Source organism: Schistocerca nitens, chromosome 5 (assembly GCF_023898315.1).
Source record: "Schistocerca nitens isolate TAMUIC-IGC-003100 chromosome 5, iqSchNite1.1, whole genome shotgun sequence".
Taxonomy (NCBI): Eukaryota; Metazoa; Arthropoda; class Insecta; order Orthoptera; family Acrididae; genus Schistocerca; species Schistocerca nitens.
Genome location: NC_064618.1, coordinates 736,723,850 through 736,740,700, shown reverse-complemented (window position 1 = coordinate 736,740,700; position 16,851 = coordinate 736,723,850). Strand labels below are relative to the sequence as shown.

The 16,851-nt window shown below is 41.7% G+C and overlaps 1 protein-coding gene across 3 annotated transcripts in view; it reads right to left on the bottom strand.

Annotated features, from left to right (window-relative positions):
* Positions 1–476: 476 nt before the first annotated feature.
* LOC126260823 (juvenile hormone esterase-like) overlaps positions 477–16,851 on the bottom strand; it is a 553,778-nt gene continuing 537,403 nt past the window's right edge. For all 3 annotated transcript variants that reach the window (XM_049958207.1, XM_049958210.1, XM_049958208.1), the window contains one exon: positions 477–948. The gene's annotated coding sequence lies outside the window, so the exon portion shown is untranslated. The remainder of the gene's footprint in view (positions 949–16,851) is intronic.

Here is a 16,851-nt window from a genome sequence, read left to right as displayed (position 1 = left end):
CAAAAATTGAAACATAGGTTTTGCAAAATAAAATAAATTTTGAGAACTGCACTAATTTAATTTTAATTCAAAGAAAGTTAAGTGGTCATGTTTCAGAGCAGATCACTGGAATATCTAAACCAGCATCCATGCTTTTCGTTGTAAATTCTCTATATGATATTATACTGATAGCTATATACATTTATGATATATGGTGATGATGTATTTAATGAAAACATCACTTTGTTACAGGTATAGACACAAGACTTAATGACATATTACAATAGAATATTTTGTCTGTTCTTTACATGTGTGACCACTGACTATAACAAGGAGCTGGCTGAGCTACCATAAAGTGTGTTAGTGAAGTGTTTGAAGAACAATATGTGAGTCAAAAGTTTGAAAAGTATATTGTTGTACATTTTTGCAGAAGATTGTAAGACTGTTTCTTGTCTAAAGTATCTACTGAAAATACAAACTTTAATAAGAACAATGTGTAAAATGTAAAAATTATATATTTGTGTCAAAAGACTTTTAGCATACAAGGTGTTTTCACAAAGAAAATGAACTTCTGATGTAACACCTTTATTGCTTATTGTAAAACATCTGAAGTGCTGTTTCCCTCAAAATGGCCCTCTCTACTGGCAATCGTTTCTTCCACTTTTGGAGAGCCTCCTGGAATGTGTCTTTTGGGATGGTGCACAGGTCTCTTATCACGATGTCTGGATTGTCCTCTAGGTTTGGCGATGTTGTCTTTTCAACATAGTCTCAAGTCTTGCAAACAGGAAAAAGTCTGCTGAGACCAGATCCAGAGAATACGGTGAGTGGGGCACAACAGGAACATGATGTTCTTCTGGACAGCTGTGGACAAGTAGTGACACATGGGCAGGTGCACTGTCATGATGCAACATCAAAGTCCGGGTTTTCCTAAATTCAGGTCTACAGTCATGTTCACTTTGGCAGCAACATCTGGAACAATTAAAGGATGGTTTCCATTAATCACAGCATGAACTCTCTTGATGCGGTAATTGTCTACTGATGTGGAATGTTGTCCAGGCCTGGAATCATCACTGACCAACATTCATACCTGTTGAAAATGCATAAACCACTCATAGCACTGTGTGTAATTTATACAGTCCTCCCTACATGACTGGCTAAACAACTGCAATGTTTCTGTGAAAGTTTTGCCAAATTTTTCTCAATATTCACATACACACATGTTGTTCTTGAAGTCTTTCATTGTCTCTTTGGTACTAATCCAATGAGCAGCTCGTAAATATGTTTACTTCAGCAGCTGTAGCTCACTTGCTAACAGTAAGAGCAAGAGAGCTTCACTCCAAGTTTAAACACAGCCAAAACCTCTCAGACAAACAGAAGCTAAGCGATGTCAAAGTTAGCGTAAGGAGGGCTATGCGAGAAGCGTTCAGTGAATTCGAAAGTAAAATTCTATGTACCGACTTGACAGAAAATCCTAGGAAGTTCTGGTCTTACGTTAAATCAGTAAGTGGCTCGAAACAGCATATCCAGACACTCCGGGATGATGATGGCATTGAAACAAAGGATGACACGCGTAAAGCTGAAATACTAAACACCTTTTTCCAAAACTGTTTCACAGAGGAAGACGGCACTGCAGTTCCTTCTCTAAATCCTCGCACAAACAAAAAAATGGCTGACATCGAAATAAGTGTCCAAGGAATAGAAAAGCAACTGGAATCACTCAACAGAGGAAAGTCCACTGGACCTGACGGGATACCAATTCGATTCTACACAGAGTACGCGAAAGAACTTGCCCCCCTTCTAACAGCCGTGTACCGCAAGTCTCTAGAGGAACGGAGGGTTCCAAATGATTGGAAAAGAGCACAGGTAGTCCCAGTCTTCAAGAAGGGTCGTCGAGCAGATGCGCAAAACTATAGACCTATATCTCTGACGTCGATCTGTTGTAGAATTTTAGAACATGTTTTTTGCTCGAGTATCATGTCGTTTTTGGAAACCCAGAATCTACTATGTAGGAATCAACATGGATTCCGGAAACAGCGATCGTGTGAGACCCAACTCGCGTTATTTGTTCATGAGACCCAGAAAATATTAGATACAGGCTCCCAGGTAGATGCTATTTTTCTTGACTTCCGGAAGGTGTTCGATACAGTTCCGCACTGTCACCTGATAAACAAAGTAAGAGCCTACGGAATATCAGACCAGCTGTGTGGCTGGATTGAAGAGTTTTCAGCAAACAGAACACAGCATGTTGTTATCAATGGAGAGACGTCTACAGACCTTAAGGTAACCTCTGGCGTGCCACAGGGGAGTGTTATGGGACCACTGCTTTTCACAATATATATAAATGACCTAGTAGATAGTGTCGGAAGTTCCATGCGGCTTTTCGCGGATGATGCTGTAGTATACAGAGAAGTTGCAGCATTAGAAAATTGTAGCGAAATGCAGGAAGATCTGCAGCGGATAGGCACTTGGTGCAGGGAGTGGCAACTGACCCTTAACATAGACAAATGTAATGTATTGCGAATACATAGAAAGAAGGATCCTTTATTGTATGATTATATGATAGCGGAACAAACACTGGTAGCAGTTACTTCTGTAAAATATCTGGGAGTATGCGTGCGGAACGATTTGAAGTGTAATGATCATATAAAATTAATTGTTGGTAAGGCGGGTACCAGGTTGAGATTCATTGGGAGAGTGCTTAGAAAATGTAGTCCATCAACAAAGGAGATGGCTTACAAAACACTCGTTCGACCTATACTTGAGTTTTGCTCATCAGTGTGGGATCCGTACCAGATTGGGTTGACGGAGGAGATAGAGAAGATCCAAAGAAGAGCGGCGCGTTTCATCACAGGGTTATTTGGTAACCGTGATAGCGTTACGGAGATGTTTAATAAACTCAAGTGGCAGACTCTGCAAGAGAGGCGCTCTGCATCGCGGTGTAGCTTGCTCGCCAGGTTTCGAGAGGGTGCGTTTCTGGATGAGGTATCGAATATATTGCTTCCCCCTACTTATACCTCCCGAGGAGATCATGAATGTAAAATTAGAGAGATTAGAGCGCGCACGGAGGCTTTCAGACAGTCATTCTTCCCGCGAACCATACGCGACTGGAACAGGAAAGGGAGGTAATGACAGTGGCATGTAAAGTGCCCTCCGCCACACACCGTTGGGTGGCTTGCGGAGTATAAATGTAGATGTAGATGTAGAAAATGTGACAAATGGCAGAGTGTTGGCTACACCAGCTGCTGCGTGCACTCAGTAGCTGCCACAAACTCCCTCTGCTGGTTGGTGCACTATTTCAAAAATTCAGTTTCTTTTTGAAAGCTCCTCATGTATTTCATATGCATATGTGATACCCTGAAGTCATAGCTTACAAAAATTTTACATTCTTTTATTTGTGATTTATGTTTAAATATTTGTAGCTAACTGTCTAGACACTGGATGATGTAGTCAGTTATTTGGCAATAACTGCCTGTATAACACAATGTGGGAATTATGTGATATAGCATGGTGGATTCTTACTCTTTGTTATGTTTCTTTTACTCCATAAATAACCAATTTTTGCCATAAGAAGGAAAGTGTTTTTCCAGGTTATATTTCAAATTACTTTATTGTGCACTACCAGTTGTGGGTGTAGTTTATTCTCAAGCGCATCTGTAGTAACAGTGCAATGTGGCATACATATGTGCTTGAGAATGTCATCCGAATTACATGCTGATGGATGTATGTACTTCTTCACATTTATTGAGGCTACAGTGCCCACTTACAAGGAAATGGAATTTTTTGCTTGTTTTTATCCTATTCTCAGTACACATATCTATTGGCATGGGACACTTACATGAAAGTCTCAACTTCTTATTTACACTTAATTTCAATTGAATTTATTGTTCAGGATATCATTCTGGTTGTCCTGTTTACAATGATGTAATTAACTTTCATTATGATACTCATAGTTAGAAAATACAATTAACTGATGTAGTTACTAAAGTAAATTTAATGAAAATTTTAGCACTAGATGGTGAAGTGGCAGAAAATGCAAAATAAAGATACTGGATACAAGGCTGTTCCTCAGTTTGAATCTGAGATGCTTGATATGACTGTCTCAATGCAGAAATTCATGCTGCTGGTAAAGCTCTTTTACAAGAATGGTTATCATGTGCCAACAACTCTGCAGAAGTTCTGGTCATTCAGTGGTTTAAAAAAAGGCACTGGCCTAATGTCTGCCAAGGGTCTGGAAAAAATGGCTACAAAATTCCAAATGACAGGTTGTTTTGAAGTGCAATGTGGCAGAGGGAGGAAAACAGTTGATCTGACATCAGTAGAAGATGTGGCCACAGCACTGCAGAAAGGCTCAAGCAGTGGTGCACAAACATGTGTTATCCAGGGGAAGTGTCCTAATTTTGGACATGCCCGTGTGCACACAGTGCATAAAATTCTATGAAATATCCTTCATTTCTACCCATATAAAATTACCCTTGTTCAGGAGTTTCCTTACGCTGAACTGCCAGTAGGACAAATGTTTGCTTTAGTGTTTCTTGCTCATATGGAAGCAGACAATGAATGGTCATGGAACATTCTGTGGATAGACAAAGCCCATTTCTATCTTCAAGAACCTGTGAATAATACAGAACTGCAGAATATGAACAAAGGAAAAGCCACTCACACATTAAACAATACCACTTCATTCCACAAAGGTAACTGTGTGGTGCAAATTCACAGTACCATTTAGTGTGGAGCCATATTTTTTCAAGCAGATGGGTCTTGTGGCTCCTGTTACCTGTACGATGAATGGTAAATGTTATTAGAGTATTTTGAGTACCAACGCCATTCCAAGTCTTCAACACCATGGATGTGTATAGGATAATTTTTATATGAGATGGAACCCCTCTGCACATTGCACATCCAGTGGAACAGCTACTGCACAGAGGTTTTTTAGAAATGCTATGATTAATAGCCATCATTTCCCTATAACCTGGTTCTCCAGATCACCTGATCTTAATCTGTGTGACTTCTGGCAATGTGGTTTTTCTAAAAGATGCTGTGTTCAGCACTCTGTTTACAAACGTAGCTGAAGTGAAGGCGTGCAATGTGTAACTCATTCCAAAATTGGCCCCTGAAACACTCTGATCAGTTGTGAAACATGCTGTTCCTCAGTTTCAACTTGTGCCAGAAAATGGTGGACAACATACTGAACATGTCTTGCACCTGTCTCACAACAGTTGCACCTAGGGAGTCCTGTAGGGAAATATTCAAAGAACTGAAAGGTATGAATCTTCCATAATCTTCCATCTATTTATATCTATAAAAGTATACACTTTTTTAAATACCATCCCCAGCTCTTTTCTTTGAACAGTGATTAACATGACTATGAAACTAGACATAGAACTGATTTCCCTAGAGAAGTACATAAGAAAGCCCTGCATCAAAAAAGTGTAATATATCATCCCAAAATTCTTTTTAGTGTCTTTCCCTTAAGAGTTAAAAAGATACCAAAGCTGCACATCTTCAAAAATGAGCTTAAGAAAATATTATAAGTGAAAGCTCTTACAGTGTTGATGAGCACATAAATTTTATGAATTTGGGGACATCCATAACTTAAGTTAAACATAACCATGCACCACTGGGTGTAATGTAAACTTAAAATTTGTTTGGTTTATGTATTGGGTTATCTGCATAATTTTATATGTATCTGTACAATTTGCTTCTGTTTATTTATTTAATTATCTGCGTGAGATGTATACAAACACTGTTAATTAAGATTTTTTGTGTCAACATATGACAAGTCCTATACCACTGTAGATGATAAAATGGATGAGGAACAAACTGATTTTGTTGTTGCATTTAGCATGGATTTTGGCGTCAGGACAGTTAAAAACAATTTCATTGTAGCTTTCTATGCAGTTTTTGGCCTCAGAACAGTTATAAACCAAGGGTACTGTTGCTTTTCATGTGGTTTTTGGCCTCAGGACAGTTAAAAACCAATTTTTCCTATCCAAAGGGGTATGATCTTGCTATGGTGAAAGGGCCTAACATCTGCATAAGATGGTGAGGATAAAATACAGGAGCTGAATTACTGTTCATACTAAATTGGATTATCTAGTCAGATGTTGTCAATAACTGTCTTTATAACACAATAGAGGGTGTGGGAAACATAGCAAAGTGGAATATCTCTATTCGCTATGATTCTGTACCTGAAACAACTAATTTTTTTCCTTTTTTCTGGTAGTAAAGGTACCACAGCTGCAAAATGAAATTCTTGATCAGTCAATATTTCACTGGGCGTTATTGTTTGGTAGATTATTTATGCCATGCTGATTCAAATGGCCCATTTAGTTTTACATGAAACATTTTTTAAGAGAAACAAATGATAACTATGTTTGTATGTCATATAAACAAAAAATGTGTGAACTAATAATGGTTTATTCACAAAATGACATAGATTATTTGAAAGATCTGATCTCCTTCTTTCCAGTAATCAGTTTACTTTATAGTAGAAATCATTAACTAAAAGGTTATTTGTAACTATATTTACACCCATACTTCCTTATTCAAAGTTTGTTTAATTACAAAAAATAATGCTATGATTTTGTTCTCCTAATTTTTCTGATATCAGAATGACATTTAATTACTTGAAAATTGTTCTAATTAAGAAATTAAACAAATTAAGAAATTAATAATGCTATAAAATGTACTTGAAACTTGGTAAACCTCCATATAGATACAGATTGTATTAACTAAATAGTCCATCTAACTGCATTATTTTTGTAATTATCTAACAAACAAGTAAATAAAATTATTTCATGGTTCACTAGAATGCCACCAGAATTAAATTTGACCTTTGTATGAACCATGGACCTTGCTGTTGGAGGGGGGGGGGCTTGCGTGCCTCAGTGATACAGGTGGCCTTACCGTAGGTGCAGCCACAATAGAGGGGTATCTGTTGAGAAGCCAGACAAACGTGTGGCTCCTGAAGAGGGGCAGCAGGCTTTTCAGTAGTTGCAGGGGATGATTGACTGATCTGGCCTTGTAACACTAACCAAAATGGCTTTGCTGTGCTGGTACTGTGAATGGCTGAAAGCAAGGGGAAACTACAGCCGTAATTTTTCCTGAGGGCATGCAGCTTTACTGTATGGTTAAATGATGATGGCGTCCTCTGGGTAAAATATTCCGGAGGTAAAATAGTCCCCCATTCAGATCTCCGGGCGGGGTCTACTCAGCAGGACTCGTTATCAGGAGAAAGAAAACTGGCGTTATACAGATCGGAGCATGGAATGTCAGATCCCTTAATCGGGCAGGTAGGTTAGAAAATTTAAAAAGGGAAATGGATAGATTAAAGTTAAATATAGTGCGAATTAGTGAAGTTTGGTGGCAGGAGGAACAAGACTTTTGGTCAGGTGACTACAGGGTTATAAATACACAAATCAAATAGGGGTAATGCAGGAGTAGGGTTAATAATGAATAAAAAAATTGGAGTGCGGGTAAGCTACTACAAACAGCATAGTGAACGCATTATTGTGGCCAAGATAGACATGAAGAAAACGCCTACCACAGTAGTACAAGTTTATATGCCAACTAGCTCCGCAGATGATGAAGAAATTGAAGAAATGTACGATGAGATAAAAGAAATTATTCAGGTAGTGAAGGGAGACGAAAATTTAATAGTCATGGGTGACTGGAATTCGAGAGTAGGAAAAGGGAGAGAAGGAAACATAGTAGGTGAATATGGATTGGGGCCAAGAAATGAAAGAGGAAGCCGTCTGGTAGAATTTTGCACAGAGCATAACTTAATCATAGCTAAAACTTGGTTCAAGAATCATAAAAGAAGGCTGTATACATGGAAGAATCCTGGAGATACTAGAAGGTATCAGATAGATTATATAATGGTAAGACAGAGATTTAGGAACCAGGTTTTAAATTGTAAGACATTTCCAGGGGCAGATGTGGACTCAACCCACAATCTATTGGTTATGAACTGTATATTAAAACTGAAGAAACTGCAAAAACGTGAGAATTTAAGGAGATGGGACCTGGATAAACTGAAAGAACCAGAGGTTGTACAGAGTTTCAGGGAGAGCATAAGGGAACAATTGACAGGAATGGGGGAAAGAAATACAGCAGAAGAAGAATGGGTAGCTCTGAGGGATGAAGTAGTGAAGGCAGCAGAGGATCAAGAAGGTAAAAAGACAAGTTCTAGTAGAAATCCTTGGGTAACAGAAGAAATATTAAATTTAATTGATGAAAGGAGAAAATATAAAAATGCAGTAAATGAAGCAGGCAAAAAGGAATACATACTTCTCAAAAATGAGATCGACAGGTAGTGCAAAATGGCTAAGCAGGGATGGCTAGAGGACAAATGTAAGGATGTAGAGGCGTATATCACTACGGCTAAGATAGATACTGCCTACAGGAAAACTAAAGAGCCCTTTGGAGAAAAGAGAACCACTTGCATGAATATCAAGAGCTCAGATGGAAACCCAGTTCTAAGCAAAGAAGAAATAGCAGAAAGGTGGAAGGAGTATAAAGAGGGTCTATACAAGGGTGATGTTCTTGAGGACAATATTATGGAAATGGAAGAGGATGCAGATAAAGATGAAATGGGAGATACGATACTGCTTGAAGAGTTTGACAGAGCACTGAAAGACCTAAGTCGAAACAAGGCCCTGGGAGTAGACAACATTCCATTAGAACTACTGATGGCCTTGGGAGAGCCAGTCCTGACAAAACTCTACCATCTGGTGAGCAAGATGTATGGGACAGGCAAAATACCTGCAGACTTGAAGAAGAATATAATAATTCCAATCCCAAAGAAAGCAGGTGTTGACAGATGTGAAAATTACCGAACTATCAGTTTAATAAGTCACAGCTGCAAAATACTAATGCGAATTCTTTACAGACAAATGGAAAAACTGGTAGATGCCGACCTCGGGGAAGATCATTTTCTTCAGAAATGCTTTCCTTGCCATTGCCAGTCTACATTTTATATCCTCTCTACTTCAACCATCATCAGTTATTTTGCTCCCCAAATAGCAAAACTCCTTTACTACTTTAAGTGTCTCATTTCCTAATCTAATTCCCTCAGCATCACCCGAGTTAACTCGCCTACATTCCATTATCCTCGTTTTGCTTTTGTTGATGTGCATCTTATACCCTCCTTTCAAGACAATGTCCATTCTGTTCAGCTGCTCTTCCAAGTCCTTTGCTGTCTCTGACAGAATTACAATGTCATCAGCGAACCTCAAAGTTTTTATTTCTTCTCCATGGATTTTAATACCTACTCCGAACTTTTCTTTTGTTTCCTTTATTGCTTGCTCAATATACAGATTGAATAACATCGGGGAGAGGCTACATCCCTGTCTCACTCCCTTCCCAACCACTGCTTCCCTTTCATACCCCTCGACTCTTGTAACTGCCATCTGGTTTCTATACAAATTGTAAATAGCCTTTCGCTCTCTGTATTTTACCCCTGCCACCTTCAGAATTTGAAAGAGAGTATTCCAATCAAAATTGTCAAAAGCTTTCTCTAAGTCTAGAAATGCTAGAAACATACGTTTGCCTTTCCTTAATCTTTCTTCTAAGATAAGTCGTAAGGTCAGTATTGCCTCACGTGTTCCAATATTTCTACGGAATCCAAACTGATTGACATTTGTAAAGGCAAAGAGTTTGGGCAGAGATGTCAGTTGAGGCGGAAGTACAAAGGCAAAGATGTTGTTGAAAGACAGGTGAGGTATGAGCGGCGGCAACTTGAAATTAGCGGTGGTTGAGACCTGGCGGATAACAAGAAGAGAGGATATACTGAAGGGCAAGTTCCCATCTCCGGAGTTCTGACAGGTTGGTGTTAGTGGGAAGTATCCAGATAACCCGGACGGTGTAACACTGTGCCAAGATGTGCTGGCCGTGCACCAAGGCATGTTTAGCCACAGGGTGATCCTCATTACCAACAAACACTGACTACCTGTGTCCATTCATGCGAATTGACAGTTTGTTGCTGGTCATTCCCACATAGAAAGCTTCACAGTGTAGGCAGGTGGCTAAACATGCCTTGGTGCATGCCCAGCACATCTTGGCACAGTGTTACACCGTCCAGGTTATCTGGATACTTCCCACTAATGGCCATTCCTGGTTCCACCTTAGCTAGTTTGGAGGGTCAAGTGACTGACTTAATAGAACAGAAGGCACAAAAGAAAACTGAATCAGCTGTCAATTCAGCACAGTATGCAGCACTCACATACCCCAGAAAATCTGGGACAAGCTCTTGAAAATGAAAGAAGAGCTAAATGAATGGCAACTAATGGGCAGTAGTGGACTGCCAGGAGAGGAATTGGGGGAACTCCAACTAGTAAATGGAATAAGTTTTTCCAAGCAATTTCCAAAGTTCAAATCAGAGGGCGAAATAACCCCAATATTTTTTTAGAGTATTTTCTAGGTCACTGGCGAACTGTTGGGACCATTCAAGAATAATTTCCCATATTCCGTCACACATCCTATTCACTACAGGTATGATTTATTTAGCAGTAATTGGAGAATTGTTAAACAGAATGGTAGGAAGTAAAGACTTGTGATATGTCTACTGCCCAACTCCTGGTAGTGGACGTATTATGTCATGCTAAGCACACTGTAGTTCATTAAAGATGCTGTGACAAGGATTCCACTGACAAAGACATCACGTATACTATGCACGCATTCACAAATCAACTTATGATTCATTCAGAAATCAACTTAGAATGTGTTCAACAATGCTCAAAAACTGACAGAGACACGTTTCAAAGTCATACGAATAATCGATAGACCAACGTGCGATGGATGCTAGGCGCTTTAATAATATGAATAATTGCCCCCCCCCCGCCCCCCCCCCCCTCCCCCGCCACACACACACAGTCCTAGGTCCAGGGCTGCTGCGCAATCTGGCAGCTTGGATGCGCCAGTAAAAATTTTCCAGGTAGCACCGAGCACCATTTTTTTTTTGCGACTGCTTACACAACGAACAGCCATGTTTCTGTAGCCACAAGCGGAATAAGGTACTACGCAACTGTGCATGCGCATGATCCCACTCGTAACTGCTAAAATAAATCTAATATGTCATGCTTGTCGGAGGCAATTGTTGTTGTTACGAAGCATTGCATAGTCTTCCTAAAGCCTTTGACACATTTTGCTGTTGGCAGACGCTTGTATGAGCACTGTGTTTAGTTGCTGTATATGGCACAATTCCTTTGCAATTTAAGTTTTATTTCAGTTTTTTCTCTCGTTCATGTTTTATTGCTGCAGTATTATTCTGCAGTGTTAGAGTATTCGTTCTTACCAGTCAAACTTTAAAAAATTTAACTAAGAACAAAAACAATGAAAAATTCCCGGGTTTTTCCCGGTTTTCTCCCGGATGAAAAAATTCCCGGGTTTTTCCCGGATCTCCCGGTTGTCCCGGGTCATAGACACTCTGATGGTGGAAGGTGAAAAATCACTTTTAGTTTGTATTTGTTGAGAATCCATCTTGTTTTGATGATAAGGCAGGCACATGGCAGGAAATCTATGCATTTAAAACTTTGCATGTCTTCTTCTGCATTCCTTATGCCCACCATTGGCTTCATTCATAGTACCTTTTGTTACTGCTTTGTATCTGTGGCTGCATGCACAGCGACACAGTCTGCATGTTTAAAAGGACAGAGTGAGTGCTGAAATGTGAGGAGTGTCTGTCATTTGGCTCACTCTGAAGGTGGCTGGATGATACACAGCCAAAATATCAGAAGACATGGAATTTATATGGCTGCACGGCTGAAATTTAATGGAGCAGTCATTGCACTGCAAAACATGAAGATGAACATTATAAAATGATATTTTTAAAGTAGTTGTCAGTAATGAACAAGAAAGAATTATTGTCAACATTTAGCAAGGTAAGTGCAAACGTACTTGTAAAATAGTTTTGCATAGATAATTGTGTTGTCATGATATCCTTTGTGTAAGTGGGCATTATGAGGGGTACCATATCACTATCTCTCTATCTACGAAGGGCAGTCCTCACTTCAAGCAAGCATCTTGTTCTTCTAGTAAGAAAGTGTCTGTTTATGGATTGCGTATTGTGTGGGAAATTTTCTGTTTCTTTTGCAGTCATGAGAGCAAAAGTGGATGCAGCATATATACAAGGCAGGGGTGATGAGCAATTGGATTTCAGTGCATGGAGACACCTGATGATCAGGGAAGCTATTCCATGAAAATGAAGTTCCACCTCAGTGATTCACTGTAGACCACAGAATCTCACCATGCAAGACACTGGTCAGGATGTCACTTGTTAAGGGAAGCTTAGAGGAGATGTACAGAGTGAAATGGCAAAGGCTAATATGTATTGTGAAATTTTAAAATTGTATGCTGTAACATGGAACATATATAACAGAAGTGAAATACACTCTGGGACAGAAGAAAATGAGGCACATTGAAGAAATTATCAAAACCAGATGGAAATCTGTAGATATGATTTACATGTATGGACAAACATATGACTAATAGTTTCAGAGAAATTGGATGATTTATTTGAGATAAAGAGTTTCACAAATTGAACAAGTCAGTAATATGTGGTCCACCTCTGGCCCTTATGCAAGTAACTATTTGGTTTGAAACTGATTGACAGAGTTATTGGACTACCATCAGTAGTGGTGTAGAGTGCCATTTCTTTTCATAGCAGGATCCCTTTAGTTGTCATCCATGACACTCCTACAGGCAGTGGTACATCAATGATATTCTATGCCCCGTTTTGTTGACATTTATGGCAAGCCATCCTGGGCTTACATTCAGCAAGATAATAACGGCTCACACATGGAGTTTCTACTGCTTGCCTTCATGCTTGCCAAACCCTACCATGGCCAGTGAGGTCACTGGATATCTCCCTAATTGAGAATGTTTGGAGCATTATGGGCACGGCCCTCCAATCGGCTCAGGAATCTGACTGTCTAACATGAAAGACAGAATTTGGTATGAAATTCCTCCAGAGGACATCCTACAACTCTATCAGTCAACACCAAGCAAATATTTGCTTGCATAAGACCCAGAGGAGGGCCAATGCTGAGTTGGTGAAGCTCTTTATCTTGAATAATTCATCAAATTTTTCTGAAATTGTAATCATTTGTTTGAATGTACCCCACATCTACCAATTTCCATCCCATTCAGATAATTCCTTCATGGTGCACCATTTTATTTTATTTTATTTTATTTTATTTTGTCTTAGAATGTACATGCATGATAAAGAAGCAGGATATGAATTTGTTTTGTAGTGTCTGGTGTTTGAGATTTCAAGCTGGAACAAACTTTGTGTCTTTGAGAAAGGAATCTGCTACCTCAAGATGTAGTAATACAATCCAATCAAACAGTTAATACAAATAAGTAACAGAAAGAACAAAAACTGTTATGTAGCCCACCTCCATCATGACATGAACAACAATAGGTGTGTTACATTCCAGTATACTGTGTGACACATTTCACAAAGTGTTGGAATTATGTGTGGCATAAAGATGGACTGGGACAAATTGGGTATGTAGTGGAATACGACTTTGGGAAGGTTGGGAAGGCTGTGGTTAGGATCTTGCTCGTTTCTCAGCCTAAAGATTAACACTTGAACCAAATGGTTTAGTCATTCCAATCTGGGATGGTATTGTGTGATGAGAATGAGGTGTGAGAGGATTAGGGTTGTGGCAGTCATCGACCACCGGAATAGAGCAGAGTGGTATCTCTGTGCACTGACACACTCTTAGGATGCGGGTCTTGGCGCGCGCCTTTGTTCAGTTGTGTTTATGTTTCGACTGGTGACTCTCGCGAGACCTTGTTTATGTGTGTATATGTGTAATTGTGCAGTCAGAATAGATATGAGTTTCATACAAGTGGTGTTAAGGTTATTATGGCAGCTAAGTGACCTGATTCCCATAGTGATGACCCTGGAATTTTTCGATATGACCACAGTACGCACGTTTCTCATCTTTAATCCTGCCACCGTTACGCACCAATGAACCACCATGTGATTTGTGACCTGGAGCTCGCCATGAGTTTGCCTACAATTTCATTCGTGGATGAGTTGTTGGTAATTCAGCCATTGACAGCTCCGACTACAGTGTTAAACCCATGTGCACAACATAACCCCACTAGTACAGTCCACGCACCGTGGCTCGCACATGTTGCAGTGCATCCAAACGTGTGGCAGTTTCCGAACTTCATACTGCAGGTGAAACAAGAACTTCCCTCACCACAGTGCTCAGCAAAATCGCATATGAATATGTTACATACCAGCCCGACACACGACCAGGTACTTTCACCCGAAGCGCATACCACCACGTTCCCGACATACCAACAGCATGCAACCACGTTTGCAGCAGCCACGATGCCAGCACCTACCGAGTTTGCTCCCGCGCCCTGTGTGTCATGTGGTCAGAGGCCTAATTGCACTACAGTACAGACACTCGACCCTATAACAGTTTCTGGGCCTCCGGTGCCCCCCTCCCCCCCCTCCCTCCCTCATCGCATTACCATCTTCCCTCAACGCCACAGCAGCCACCTGTAGAGCAGTTTCTGAAGCTGCCACAACTACAGAAGGACAACACTGTATCATGGTTTGTGTCAGTGGACAATATTCTGGACATTCACAGAGTGTAGGGAGATGACGCACGTTTCTTTTGTTTAATTAATCCATGACGAACCGGACCTGGTCAGTGACCTATTGCTCTCACCACCAAGCCAGCACAAATATGCCATCACAAGAGCTCGCATCATCGAGTGCTTATCGCGCCCTCCAGCAGAAGCCATTCACTACATAATTCATGACGTGCCAATAGGGGACCGTATGCTTTCACAACTTTGGTGCCATTTAAGGGCCAAGGTGGGCAAGGAGCAACTTCCAGACCTCGCACTCCGGGCGTTGTGGCTTGTGAAATTACTGCCAGACCTCCAACTACACCGGTTGGCTTACCAAAACACTGCTCTGGAGGAAAAACTATGACTGGCGGACCAGGCATATTCCATCATCAAACATCACCAGGTCACATCCTCCTGTTTTTCTGACACTCCAAATGTTGGCGACACTGCCGTCACATCTACTATGTTTCACCGGCCGGCCGGCAGAGGCTGGGCGTGCAGCTCGCAGCAACAGCCGATGGAGCCCCCTGGTGGCCAGACAGCCGTACTTGTTACGGTTCCTCGACCAGTTGCCACACCCACCTCCATGCGGGAACAACAGAACACGCCACGTGACGTTGCTCAGACACAACACCCAGCATATCCACTATGCTGATATCATATCATGTTCGGTGATGCTGTGCATTCTTGTCGCGCACCCTGCAACTACCAAAACGGGAAGGGCGAGTCAGAATAGGCACCACGGCTCGCAACAGCAGTTTAGTGTGCCAAAAACATTATCGACTGACCACCCCTGCTGCCCACCATGGCGGCAGACTGTACATCCACGACAGGACGAGCACACTCTACTTCCTCATGGACACGGGCGCTGATGCTAGTGTCATTTCTAACTTGAGCGCCCCATCTTCGACATTGACGCCCACCATGCCACTGTGAGCAGCCAACAATTCTGCAATTCGCGTCCACGGTTCAGCCAAACTCCAACTAAATCTCTCGGCTGACTTACGCTGCACCTGGACATTTTGCGTCGTGGGTATCGACTGCCCCGTTATCGGTATGGATTTCCTGCATAACTTCAGGCTCTCGCCAGACCTCGAGGCAGCAGCCCTCCTGCATCACGCTTCCAGTAACAGGATACCAGGGATTTTCGCCAACTTCCCCATGCCACACACTGTGATACCTTGCTCACCGTGACAGCCGAACGTGCCCATCTCACGACAGAGCTCTCTGCCGCCCGGTCGTGCCTGACAACCCAGCGCCTCGAGATCACCGACCTATGCGCCGAAAACGCGCGCCTGCAACAGCTGATCGCCACCACACCAGCCGAACTGTCACGCGCACGGGAGGCAGCAGGGGACGCTTCCGCACCACGGGGATACACCCAAGAGAATCCCACCGAGGCGCAGATACCTCCGCAATGATGCATTTTCCTGCAGGTCAGTGACATTCCTACCTCTAATGTGGTGCTTGTTACCGCACCTAGTCCCTGTGTGGTTCCCCAAGGTGTCCCACAGGTGATGGGCGCGATTACTAACGGTACCTGTCACCGTTTGAACACCATGGAAGGCCCCCCAGTACGCAACAAGGCTCGACACCTTAATGCCACCAAATTACAGCATGCAAAAACCGCTGTGCAGGAGCTGTTAGATTCAGGTATTGTCCGTCCATCCAACAGCAATTGGTCCTTGCCTATCCATCTAGTGCCCAAGAAGGACGGTTCATTTTGTTTGTGTGGCGACTACCGACAGTTGAACGCCAGAACGATTTTAGACAACTACCCTATACCAAACATACAAGATTTAGCCCAACAACTCCATGGTGCACGCGTTTTCAGTGTACTTGATTGCCGAAAAGCGTACCATCAGATCCCCATGTACCAGTACGACACCCCTAAAACAGCAATTATCACCCCTTTCGGTCTGTACAAATACTGTTACATGCTGTACGGCCTCAAAAACGCCGCACTGACTTGGCAACGGTTTATCGACTCCATCCTTTTCTCACTCCCATACTGTTACATGTATTTGGAGGACATCCTCGTTTCATCAACTACCCTCGAGGAACACGAACAGCACCTATCAACAGTTCTAAGTATTCTCTCTGAGAATGGAGTCCATATCAATGACGATAAATCTCAGTTGCGGTCCGCTAGTGTGACATTTTTGGGCTATACTGTTTCCGTGGAAGGGACCCGCCACATGTTAGACAGAGTCGCCTTTATATGCGACCTCCCCCTGCCGGAGACTTACCGCATCCTACGTCGTTTTTTAGGGA